Source organism: Salmo salar, chromosome 26, assembly GCF_965601325.2.
Source record: "Salmo salar chromosome 26, fSalSal1, whole genome shotgun sequence".
Taxonomy (NCBI): Eukaryota; Metazoa; Chordata; class Actinopteri; order Salmoniformes; family Salmonidae; genus Salmo; species Salmo salar.
The window spans coordinates 27,192,309-27,205,026 of NC_138316.1; the positions used below are offsets into that span (position 1 = coordinate 27,192,309).

The 12,718-nt window shown below is 42.4% G+C and overlaps 1 protein-coding gene and 4 non-coding genes across 6 annotated transcripts in view; 4 read left to right on the forward strand and 1 right to left on the reverse strand.

Moving 5' to 3' along the window:
• Positions 1–12,718, reverse strand: part of dennd5a (DENN/MADD domain containing 5A) — a 94,076-nt gene that overhangs the window by 42,220 nt on the left and 39,138 nt on the right. The gene's annotated exons all lie outside the window — the stretch shown is intronic.
• Positions 125–179, forward strand: LOC123730841 (U7 small nuclear RNA). The gene has a single exon (XR_006762294.1). It is a non-coding gene; the product is annotated as a U7 small nuclear RNA (small nuclear RNA).
• Positions 3,324–3,378, forward strand: LOC123730842 (U7 small nuclear RNA). The gene has a single exon (XR_006762295.1). It is a non-coding gene; the product is annotated as a U7 small nuclear RNA (small nuclear RNA).
• Positions 6,530–6,584, forward strand: LOC123730843 (U7 small nuclear RNA). The gene has a single exon (XR_006762296.1). It is a non-coding gene; the product is annotated as a U7 small nuclear RNA (small nuclear RNA).
• Positions 9,730–9,784, forward strand: LOC123730844 (U7 small nuclear RNA). Its single transcript, XR_006762297.1, has one exon. It is a non-coding gene; the product is annotated as a U7 small nuclear RNA (small nuclear RNA).

Below are 12,718 nucleotides of genomic sequence, written 5' to 3' on the forward strand. Positions count from 1 at the left end.
GTTAATGTTCAATTTGCATATACCCCACCCACTCCCCTCCCCCATATCCCAGTGTATGCCACCCATGACTGAGAAACGTTCATGCCAAAGAGAGTCCATATCATGATTTCCTCAAAAAATCATGGAAAATTTGCTCTTTTAGTATTTGTCCAGTAGGTTTTCTCAGTGAGGAAGCCCCCCACAGCTATGTTAAAGAAAAAACACTGAAAATATGATGTGAACATTAGTAGCTGATCTAATTCACCACAAAACACTAGGCCTAAACATCACTATACTGTTATGGCTGGTATACCTTGTTTGCTCTGAATACTGTATTAGGCAGGGCTCCTAATAGCCAAAAAAGTGATCAATTAACACTTGTTTGACAAGCATTTGTGGGTGTTTAAAAGCCACTGTGTGTTATATCTGCAAAAGTACAATCTCACAACTCAATGAAACCTTCACTCTTGCGCAGACAAATGATGAAAAACGATGTTCCAAATCTATTCATTTTAAAATGTTGATTACTTCTTGCAACAAGGCAACAGTTAACAAGTCGTCCCAGATAAATGATGCAGTGCCCCCCTTGGGCCAATAGAGATATTGCGCGTGACTAACAATTCAGTTAATTACTATAGCTCTCACCTTTGGCCAATCAATGTAATTTTGTAAATTCCGGATCTCTATGGCAAGACACATCATTCACCCAAGTTTAGTCAAAATCGGCCCAGTGCTGTCTGAGATATCGTGTGACTAACGTACAAATGGACGGAGACAGATCCACAGTCCCCTCCCCAATTTCATTGTGGGGGACAATTGTCATTCACCTGATGATAAGGCAAGACATGATATTTTTTATTTTTTTGCTAACATATGATGTGCGTCCTTGGGTCGCTGGTTTGCCTGGGAGGGGGTACCTGGGCAAGAAAATCGTGGAATTAACTGCTTAATCTGCTGTTTACTTTCACGTCCATAGCCTAGAATCCTGGGCTGGAAACTAGGCCAGGAATGTGAACAGACTAGCCAAACAATGGAGTGGTATGTCAACAATACTAGGCACAATCAGACAGGAGACAAACAGAGAGCACAGAGAACACGGCATTCATCATGCTATCTATCCAGTCATGAAAACCTGGCTACTGTACAACTATAAGTCTAGATACAGTGAGGGGAAAAAGTATTTGATCCCCTGCTGATTTTGTACATTTGCCCACTGACAAAGAAATGATCAGTCTATAATTTTAATGGTAGGTTTATTTGAACAGTGAAAGACAGAATAACAACAAAAAAATCCAGAAAAACGCATGTGAAAAATGTTATAAAATGATTCGCATTTTAATGAGGGAAATAAGTATTTGACCCCTCTGCAAAACATGACTTAGTACTTGGTGGCAAAACCCTTTTTGGCAATCACAGAGGTCAGACGTTTCTTGTAGTTGGCCACCAGGTTTACAATTTTTTTTACATTTTTACATTTTAGTAATTTAGTAGACGCTCTTATCCAGAGCGACTTACAACAGTGAATACATTTCATACGTTTACATTTTTTTCCATACTGCACACATCTCAGGAGGGATTTTGTCCCACTCCTCTTTGCAGATCTTCTCCAAGTCATTAAGGTTTCGAGGCTGACGTTGGGCAACTCGAACCTTCAGCTCCCTCCACAGATTTTCTATGGGATTAAGGTCTGGAGACTGGCTAGGCCACTCCAGGACCTTAATGTGCTTCTTCTTGAGCCACTCCTTTGTTGCCTTGGCCGTGTGTTTTGGGTCATTGTCATGCTGGAATACCCATCCACGACCCATTTTCAATGCCCTGGCTAAGGGAAGGAGGTTCTCACCCAAGATTTGACGGTACATGGCCCCGTCCATTGTCCCTTTGATGTGGTGAAGTTGTCCTGTCCCCTTAGCAGAAAAACAACCCCAAAGCATAATGTTTCCACCTCCATGTTTGACGGTGGGGATGGTGTTCTTGGGGTCATACGCAGCATTCCTCTTCCTCTGAACACGGCGAGTAGAGTTGATGCCAAAGAGCTCCATTTTGGTCTCATCTGACCACAACACTTTCACCCAGTTGTCCTCTGAATCATTCAGATGTTCATTGGCAAACTTCAGACGGGCATGTATATGTGCTTTCTTGAGCAGACGTGCTTGTTGCACCATCGACAACTACTATGATTATTATTATTTGACCATGCTGGTCATTTATGAACATTTTAACATCTTGACCATGTTCTGTTATAAAATCCACCCGGCACAGCCAGAAGAGGACTGGCCACCCCTCATAGCCTGGTTCCTCTCTAGGTTTCTTCCTAGGTTTTTCGCCTTTCTAGGGAGTTTTTCCCAGGGAGTTTTTCCTAGCCACCGTGCTTCTTTCACATGCATTGCTTGCTGTTTGGGGTTTTAGGCTGGGTTTCGGAACAGCACTTTGAGATATCAGCTGATGTACAAAGGGCTATATAAATAAATTTGATTTGATTTGCAGGGGGACTTTGCGGGCGCTGCAGGATTTCAGTCCTTCACGGCGTAGTGTGTTACCAATTGTTTTCTTTGTGACTATGGTCCCAGCTGCCTTGAGATCATTGACAAGATCCTCCCGTGTAGTTCTGGGCTGATTCCTCACAGTTCTCATGATCATTGCAACTCCATGAGGTGAGATCTTGCATGGAGCCCCAGGCCGAGGGAGATTGACAGTTCTTTTGTGTTTCTTCCATTTGCGAATAATCGCACCAACTGTTGTCACCTTCTCACCAAGCTGCTTGGCGATGGTCTTGTAGCCCATTCCAGCCTTGTGTAGGTCTACAATCTTGTACCTGACATCCTTGGAGAGCTCTTTGGTCTTGGCCATGGTGGAGAGTTTGGAATCTGATTGATTGATTGCTTCTGTGAACAGGTGTCTTTTATACAGGTAACAAGGTGAGATTAGGAGCACTCCCTTTAAGAGTGTGCTCCTAATCTCTGCTCGTTACCTGTATAAAAGACACCTGGGAGCCAGAAATCTTTCTGATTGAGAGGGGGTCAAATACTTATTTCCCTCATTAAAATGCAAATCAATTTATAACATTTTTGACATGCGTTTCTCTGGATTTTTGTTATTGATATTCTGTCTCTCATTGTTCAAATAAACCTACCATTAAAATTATAGACTGATAATTTCTTTGTCAGTGGTCAAACGTACAAAATCAGCAGGGGATCAAATACTTTTTTCCCTCACTGTATATGTTAATGTTCAATTTGCATATACCCCACCCACTCCCCTCCCCCATATCCCAGTGTATGCCACCCATGACTGAGAAACGTTCATGCCAAAGAGAGTCCATATCATGATTTCCTAAAAAAATCACGGAAAATTTGCTCTTTTAGTATTTGTCCAGTAGGTTTTCTCAGTGAGGAAGCCCCCCACAGCTATGTTAAAAAAAAACCACTGAAAATATGATGTGAACATTAGTAGCTGATCTAATTCACCACAAAACACTAGGCCTAAACATCACTATGTAAGTTACTGTTATGGCTGGTATTCCTTGTTTGCTCTGAATACTGTATTAGGCAGGGCTCCTAATAGCCAAAAAAGTGATCAATTAACACTTGTTTGACAAGCATTTGTGGGTGTTTAAAAGCCACTGTGTGTTATATCTGCAAAAGTACAATCTCACAACTCAATGAAACCTTCACTCTTGCGCAGACAAATGATGAAAAACGATGTTCCAAATTTATTCATTTTAAAATGTTGATTACTTCTTGCAACAAGGCAACAGTTAACAAGTCGTCCCAGATAAATGATGCAGTGCCCCCCTTGGGCCAATAGAGATATTGCGCGTGACTAACAATTCAGTTAATTACTATAGCTCTCACCTTTGGCCAATCAATGTAATTTTGTAAATTCCGGATCTCTATGGCAAGACACATCATTCACCCAAGTTTAGTCAAAATCGGCCCAGTGCTGTCTGAGATATCGTGTGACTAACGTACAAATGGACGGAGACAGATCCACAGTCCCCTCCCCAATTTCATTGTGGGGGACAATTGTCATTCACCTGATGATAAGGCAAGACATGATATTTTTTATTTTTTTGCTAACATATGATGTGCGTCCTTGGGTCGCTGGTTTGCCTGGGAGGGGGTACCTGGGCAAGAAAATCGTGGAATTAACTGCTTAATCTGCTGTTTACTTTCACGTCCATAGCCTAGAATCCTGGGCTGGAAACTAGGCCAGGAATGTGAACAGACTAGCCAAACAATGGAGTGGTATGTCAACAATACTAGGCACAATCAGACAGGAGACAAACAGAGAGCACAGAGAACACGGCATTCATCATGCTATCTATCCAGTCATGAAAACCTGGCTACTGTACAACTATAAGTCTAGATACAGTGAGGGGAAAAAGTATTTGATCCCCTGCTGATTTTGTACATTTGCCCACTGACAAAGAAATGATCAGTCTATAATTTTAATGGTAGGTTTATTTGAACAGTGAAAGACAGAATAACAACAAAAAAATCCAGAAAAACGCATGTGAAAAATGTTATAAAATGATTCGCATTTTAATGAGGGAAATAAGTATTTGACCCCTCTGCAAAACATGACTTAGTACTTGGTGGCAAAACCCTTTTTGGCAATCACAGAGGTCAGACGTTTCTTGTAGTTGGCCACCAGGTTTACACATTTTTTTACATTTTTACATTTTAGTAATTTAGTAGACGCTCTTATCCAGAGCGACTTACAACAGTGAATACATTTCATACGTTTACATTTTTTTCCATACTGCACACATCTCAGGAGGGATTTTGTCCCACTCCTCTTTGCAGATCTTCTCCAAGTCATTAAGGTTTCGAGGCTGACGTTGGGCAACTCGAACCTTCAGCTCCCTCCACAGATTTTCTATGGGATTAAGGTCTGGAGACTGGCTAGGCCACTCCAGGACCTTAATGTGCTTCTTCTTGAGCCACTCCTTTGTTGCCTTGGCCGTGTGTTTTGGGTCATTGTCATGCTGGAATACCCATCCACGACCCATTTTCAATGCCCTGGCTAAGGGAAGGAGGTTCTCACCCAAGATTTGACGGTACATGGCCCCGTCCATTGTCCCTTTGATGTGGTGAAGTTGTCCTGTCCCCTTAGCAGAAAAACAACCCCAAAGCATAATGTTTCCACCTCCATGTTTGACGGTGGGGATGGTGTTCTTGGGGTCATACGCAGCATTCCTCTTCCTCTGAACACGGCGAGTAGAGTTGATGCCAAAGAGCTCCATTTTGGTCTCATCTGACCACAACACTTTCACCCAGTTGTCCTCTGAATCATTCAGATGTTCATTGGCAAACTTCAGACGGGCATGTATATGTGCTTTCTTGAGCAGACGTGCTTGTTGCACCATCGACAACTACTATGATTATTATTATTTGACCATGCTGGTCATTTATGAACATTTTAACATCTTGACCATGTTCTGTTATAAAATCCACCCGGCACAGCCAGAAGAGGACTGGCCACCCCTCATAGCCTGGTTCCTCTCTAGGTTTCTTCCTAGGTTTTTCGCCTTTCTAGGGAGTTTTTCCCAGGGAGTTTTTCCTAGCCACCGTGCTTCTTTCACATGCATTGCTTGCTGTTTGGGGTTTTAGGCTGGGTTTCGGAACAGCACTTTGAGATATCAGCTGATGTACAAAGGGCTATATAAATAAATTTGATTTGATTTGCAGGGGGACTTTGCGGGCGCTGCAGGATTTCAGTCCTTCACGGCGTAGTGTGTTACCAATTGTTTTCTTTGTGACTATGGTCCCAGCTGCCTTGAGATCATTGACAAGATCCTCCCGTGTAGTTCTGGGCTGATTCCTCACAGTTCTCATGATCATTGCAACTCCATGAGGTGAGATCTTGCATGGAGCCCCAGGCCGAGGGAGATTGACAGTTCTTTTGTGTTTCTTCCATTTGCGAATAATCGCACCAACTGTTGTCACCTTCTCACCAAGCTGCTTGGCGATGGTCTTGTAGCCCATTCCAGCCTTGTGTAGGTCTACAATCTTGTACCTGACATCCTTGGAGAGCTCTTTGGTCTTGGCCATGGTGGAGAGTTTGGAATCTGATTGATTGATTGCTTCTGTGAACAGGTGTCTTTTATACAGGTAACAAGGTGAGATTAGGAGCACTCCCTTTAAGAGTGTGCTCCTAATCTCTGCTCGTTACCTGTATAAAAGACACCTGGGAGCCAGAAATCTTTCTGATTGAGAGGGGGTCAAATACTTATTTCCCTCATTAAAATGCAAATCAATTTATAACATTTTTGACATGCGTTTCTCTGGATTTTTGTTATTGATATTCTGTCTCTCATTGTTCAAATAAACCTACCATTAAAATTATAGACTGATAATTTCTTTGTCAGTGGTCAAACGTACAAAATCAGCAGGGGATCAAATACTTTTTTCCCTCACTGTATATGTTAATGTTCAATTTGCATATACCCCACCCACTCCCCTCCCCCATATCCCAGTGTATGCCACCCATGACTGAGAAACGTTCATGCCAAAGAGAGTCCATATCATGATTTCCTCCAAAAATCATGGAAAATTTGCTCTTTTAGTATTTGTCCAGTAGGTTTTCTCAGTGAGGAAGCCCCCCACAGCTATGTTAAAGAAAAAACACTGAAAATATGATGTGAACATTAGTAGCTGATCTAATTCACCACAAAACACTAGGCCTAAACATCACTATACTGTTATGGCTGGTATACCTTGTTTGCTCTGAATACTGTATTAGGCAGGGCTCCTAATAGCCAAAAAAGTGATCAATTAACACTTGTTTGACAAGCATTTGTGGGTGTTTAAAAGCCACTGTGTGTTATATCTGCAAAAGTACAATCTCACAACTCAATGAAACCTTCACTCTTGCGCAGACAAATGATGAAAAACGATGTTCCAAATCTATTCATTTTAAAATGTTGATTACTTCTTGCAACAAGGCAACAGTTAACAAGTCGTCCCAGATAAATGATGCAGTGCCCCCCTTGGGCCAATAGAGATATTGCGCGTGACTAACAATTCAGTTAATTACTATAGCTCTCACCTTTGGCCAATCAATGTAATTTTGTAAATTCCGGATCTCTATGGCAAGACACATCATTCACCCAAGTTTAGTCAAAATCGGCCCAGTGCTGTCTGAGATATCGTGTGACTAACGTACAAATGGACGGAGACAGATCCACAGTCCCCTCCCCAATTTCATTGTGGGGGACAATTGTCATTCACCTGATGATAAGGCAAGACATGATATTTTTTATTTTTTTGCTAACATATGATGTGCGTCCTTGGGTCGCTGGTTTGCCTGGGAGGGGGTACCTGGGCAAGAAAATCGTGGAATTAACTGCTTAATCTGCTGTTTACTTTCACGTCCATAGCCTAGAATCCTGGGCTGGAAACTAGGCCAGGAATGTGAACAGACTAGCCAAACAATGGAGTGGTATGTCAACAATACTAGGCACAATCAGACAGGAGACAAACAGAGAGCACAGAGAACACGGCATTCATCATGCTATCTATCCAGTCATGAAAACCTGGCTACTGTACAACTATAAGTCTAGATACAGTGAGGGGAAAAAGTATTTGATCCCCTGCTGATTTTGTACATTTGCCCACTGACAAAGAAATGATCAGTCTATCATTTTAATGGTAGGTTTATTTGAACAGTGAAAGACAGAATAACAACAAAAAAATCCAGAAAAACGCATGTGAAAAATGTTATAAAATGATTCGCATTTTAATGAGGGAAATAAGTATTTGACCCCTCTGCAAAACATGACTTAGTACTTGGTGGCAAAACCCTTTTTGGCAATCACAGAGGTCAGACGTTTCTTGTAGTTGGCCACCAGGTTTACACATTTTTTTTACATTTTTACATTTTAGTAATTTAGTAGACGCTCTTATCCAGAGCGACTTACAACAGTGAATACATTTCATACGTTTACATTTTTTTCCATACTGCACACATCTCAGGAGGGATTTTGTCCCACTCCTCTTTGCAGATCTTCTCCAAGTCATTAAGGTTTCGAGGCTGACGTTGGGCAACTCGAACCTTCAGCTCCCTCCACAGATTTTCTATGGGATTAAGGTCTGGAGACTGGCTAGGCCACTCCAGGACCTTAATGTGCTTCTTCTTGAGCCACTCCTTTGTTGCCTTGGCCGTGTGTTTTGGGTCATTGTCATGCTGGAATACCCATCCACGACCCATTTTCAATGCCCTGGCTAAGGGAAGGAGGTTCTCACCCAAGATTTGACGGTACATGGCCCCGTCCATTGTCCCTTTGATGTGGTGAAGTTGTCCTGTCCCCTTAGCAGAAAAACAACCCCAAAGCATAATGTTTCCACCTCCATGTTTGACGGTGGGGATGGTGTTCTTGGGGTCATACGCAGCATTCCTCTTCCTCTGAACACGGCGAGTAGAGTTGATGCCAAAGAGCTCCATTTTGGTCTCATCTGACCACAACACTTTCACCCAGTTGTCCTCTGAATCATTCAGATGTTCATTGGCAAACTTCAGACGGGCATGTATATGTGCTTTCTTGAGCAGACGTGCTTGTTGCACCATCGACAACTACTATGATTATTATTATTTGACCATGCTGGTCATTTATGAACATTTTAACATCTTGACCATGTTCTGTTATAATATCCACCCGGCACAGCCAGAAGAGGACTGGCCACCCCTCATAGCCTGGTTCCTCTCTAGGTTTCTTCCTAGGTTTTTCGCCTTTCTAGGGAGTTTTTCCCAGGGAGTTTTTCCTAGCCACCGTGCTTCTTTCACATGCATTGCTTGCTGTTTGGGGTTTTAGGCTGGGTTTCGGAACAGCACTTTGAGATATCAGCTGATGTACAAAGGGCTATATAAATAAATTTGATTTGATTTGCAGGGGGACTTTGCGGGCGCTGCAGGATTTCAGTCCTTCACGGCGTAGTGTGTTACCAATTGTTTTCTTTGTGACTATGGTCCCAGCTGCCTTGAGATCATTGACAAGATCCTCCCGTGTAGTTCTGGGCTGATTCCTCACAGTTCTCATGATCATTGCAACTCCATGAGGTGAGATCTTGCATGGAGCCCCAGGCCGAGGGAGATTGACAGTTCTTTTGTGTTTCTTCCATTTGCGAATAATCGCACCAACTGTTGTCACCTTCTCACCAAGCTGCTTGGCGATGGTCTTGTAGCCCATTCCAGCCTTGTGTAGGTCTACAATCTTGTACCTGACATCCTTGGAGAGCTCTTTGGTCTTGGCCATGGTGGAGAGTTTGGAATCTGATTGATTGATTGCTTCTGTGAACAGGTGTCTTTTATACAGGTAACAAGGTGAGATTAGGAGCACTCCCTTTAAGAGTGTGCTCCTAATCTCTGCTCGTTACCTGTATAAAAGACACCTGGGAGCCAGAAATCTTTCTGATTGAGAGGGGGTCAAATACTTATTTCCCTCATTAAAATGCAAATCAATTTATAACATTTTTGACATGCGTTTCTCTGGATTTTTGTTATTGATATTCTGTCTCTCATTGTTCAAATAAACCTACCATTAAAATTATAGACTGATAATTTCTTTGTCAGTGGTCAAACGTACAAAATCAGCAGGGGATCAAATACTTTTTTCCCTCACTGTATATGTTAATGTTCAATTTGCATATACCCCACCCACTCCCCTCCCCCATATCCCAGTGTATGCCACCCATGACTGAGAAACGTTCATGCCAAAGAGAGTCCATATCATGATTTCCTCAAAAAATCATGGAAAATTTGCTCTTTTAGTATTTGTCCAGTAGGTTTTCTCAGTGAGGAAGCCCCCCACAGCTATGTTAAAGAAAAAACACTGAAAATATGATGTGAACATTGGTAGCTGATCTAATTCACCACAAAACACTAGGCCTAAACATCACTATACTGTTATGGCTGGTATACCTTGTTTGCTCTGAATACTGTATTAGGCAGGGCTCCTAATAGCCAAAAAAGTGATCAATTAACACTTGTTTGACAAGCATTTGTGGGTGTTTAAAAGAAACTGTGTGTTATATCTGCAAAAGTACAATCTCACAACTCAATGAAACCTTCACTCTTGCGCAGACAAATGATGAAAAACGATGTTCCAAATCTATTCATTTTAAAATGTTGATTACTTCTTGCAACAAGGCAACAGTTAACAAGTCGTCCCAGATAAATGATGCAGTGCCCCCCTTGGGCCAATAGAGATATTGCGCGTGACTAACAATTCAGTTAATTACTATAGCTCCCACCTTTGGCCAATCAATGTAATTTTGTAAATTCCGGATCTCTATGGCAAGACACATCATTCACCCAAGTTTAGTCAAAATCGGCCCAGTGCTGTCTGAGATATCGTGTGACTAACGTACAAATGGACGGAGACAGATCCACAGTCCCCTCCCCAATTTCATTGTGGGGGACAATTGTCATTCACCTGATGATAAGGCAAGACATTTTTTATTTTTTTGCTAACATATGATGTGCGTCCTTGGGTCGCTGGTTTGCCTGGGAGGGGGTACCTGGGCAAGAAAATCGTGGAATTAACTGCTTAATCTGCTGTTTACTTTCACGTCCATAGCCTAGAATCCTGGGCTGGAAACTAGGCCAGGAATGTGAACAGACTAGCCAAACAATGGAGTGGTATGTCAACAATACTAGGCACAATCAGACAGGAGACAAACAGAGAGCACAGAGAACACGGCATTCATCATGCTATCTATCCAGTCATGAAAACCTGGCTACTGTACAACTATAAGTCTAGATACAGTGAGGGGAAAAAGTATTTGATCCCCTGCTGATTTTGTACATTTGCCCACTGACAAAGAAATGATCAGTCTATCATTTTAATGGTAGGTTTATTTGAACAGTGAAAGACAGAATAACAACAAAAAAATCCAGAAAAACGCATGTGAAAAATGTTATAAAATGATTCGCATTTTAATGAGGGAAATAAGTATTTGACCCCTCTGCAAAACATGACTTAGTACTTGGTGGCAAAACCCTTTTTGGCAATCACAGAGGTCAGACGTTTCTTGTAGTTGGCCACCAGGTTTACACATTTTTTTACATTTTTACATTTTAGTAATTTAGTCGACGCTCTTATCCAGAGCGACTTACAACAGTGAATACATTTCATACGTTTAAATTTTTTTCCATACTGCACACATCTCAGGAGGGATTTTGTCCCACTCCTCTTTGCAGATCTTCTCCAAGTCATTAAGGTTTCGAGGCTGATGTTGGGCAACTCGAACCTTCAGCTCCCTCCACAGATTTTCTATGGGATTAAGGTCTGGAGACTGGCTAGGCCACTCCAGGACCTTAATGTGCTTCTTCTTGAGCCACTGCTTTGTTGCCTTGGCCGTGTGTTTTGGGTCATTGTCATGCTGGAATACCCATCCACGACCCATTTTCAATGCCCTGGCTAAGGGAAGGAGGTTCTCACCCAAGATTTGACGGTACATGGCCCCGTCCATTGTCCCTTTGATGTGGTGAAGTTGTCCTGTCCCCTTAGCAGAAAAACAACTCCAAAGCATAATGTTTCCACCTCCATGTTTGACGGTGGGGATGGTGTTCTTGGGGTCATACGCAGCATTCCTCTTCCTCTGAACACGGCGAGTAGAGTTGATGCCAAAGAGCTCCATTTTGGTCTCATCTGACCACAACACTTTCACCCAGTTGTCCTCTGAATCATTCAGATGTTCATTGGCAAACTTCAGACGGGCATGTATATGTGCTTTCTTGAGCAGACGTGCTTGTTGCACCATCGACAACTACTATGATTATTATTATTTGACCATGCTGGTCATTTATGAACATTTTAACATCTTGACCATGTTCTGTTATAATATCCACCCGGCACAGCCAGAAGAGGACTGGCCACCCCTCATAGCCTGGTTCCTCTCTAGGTTTCTTCCTAGGTTTTTCGCCTTTCTAGGGAGTTTTTCCCAGGGAGTTTTTCCTAGCCACCGTGCTTCTTTCACATGCATTGCTTGCTGTTTGGGGTTTTAGGCTGGGTTTCGGAACAGCACTTTGAGATATCAGCTGATGTACAAAGGGCTATATAAATAAATTTGATTTGATTTGCAGGGGGACTTTGCGGGCGCTGCAGGATTTCAGTCCTTCACGGCGTAGTGTGTTACCAATTGTTTTCTTTGTGACTATGCTCCCAGCTGCCTTGAGATCATTGACAAGATCCTCCCGTGTAGTTCTGGGCTGATTCCTCACAGTTCTCATGATCATTGCAACTCCACGAGGTGAGATCTTGCATGGAGCCCCAGGCCGAGGGAGATTGACAGTTCTTTTGTGTTTCTTCCATTTGCGAATAATCGCACCAACTGTTGTCACCTTCTCACCAAGCTGCTTGGCGATGGTCTTGTAGCCCATTCCAGCCTTGTGTAGGTCTACAATCTTGTACCTGACATCCTTGGAGAGCTCTTTGGTCTTGGCCATGGTGGAGAGTTTGGAATCTGATTGATTGATTGCTTCTGTGAACAGGTGTCTTTTATACAGGTAACAAGCTGAGATTAGGAGCACTCCCTTTAAGAGTGTGCTCCTAATCTCTGCTCGTTACCTGTATAAAAGACACCTGGGAGCCAGAAATCTTTCTGATTGAGAGGGGGTCAAATACTTATTTCCCTCATTAAAATGCAAATCAATTTATAACATTTTTGACATGCGTTTCTCTGGATTTTTGTTATTGATATTCTGTCTCTCATTGTTCAAATAAACCTACCATTAAAAT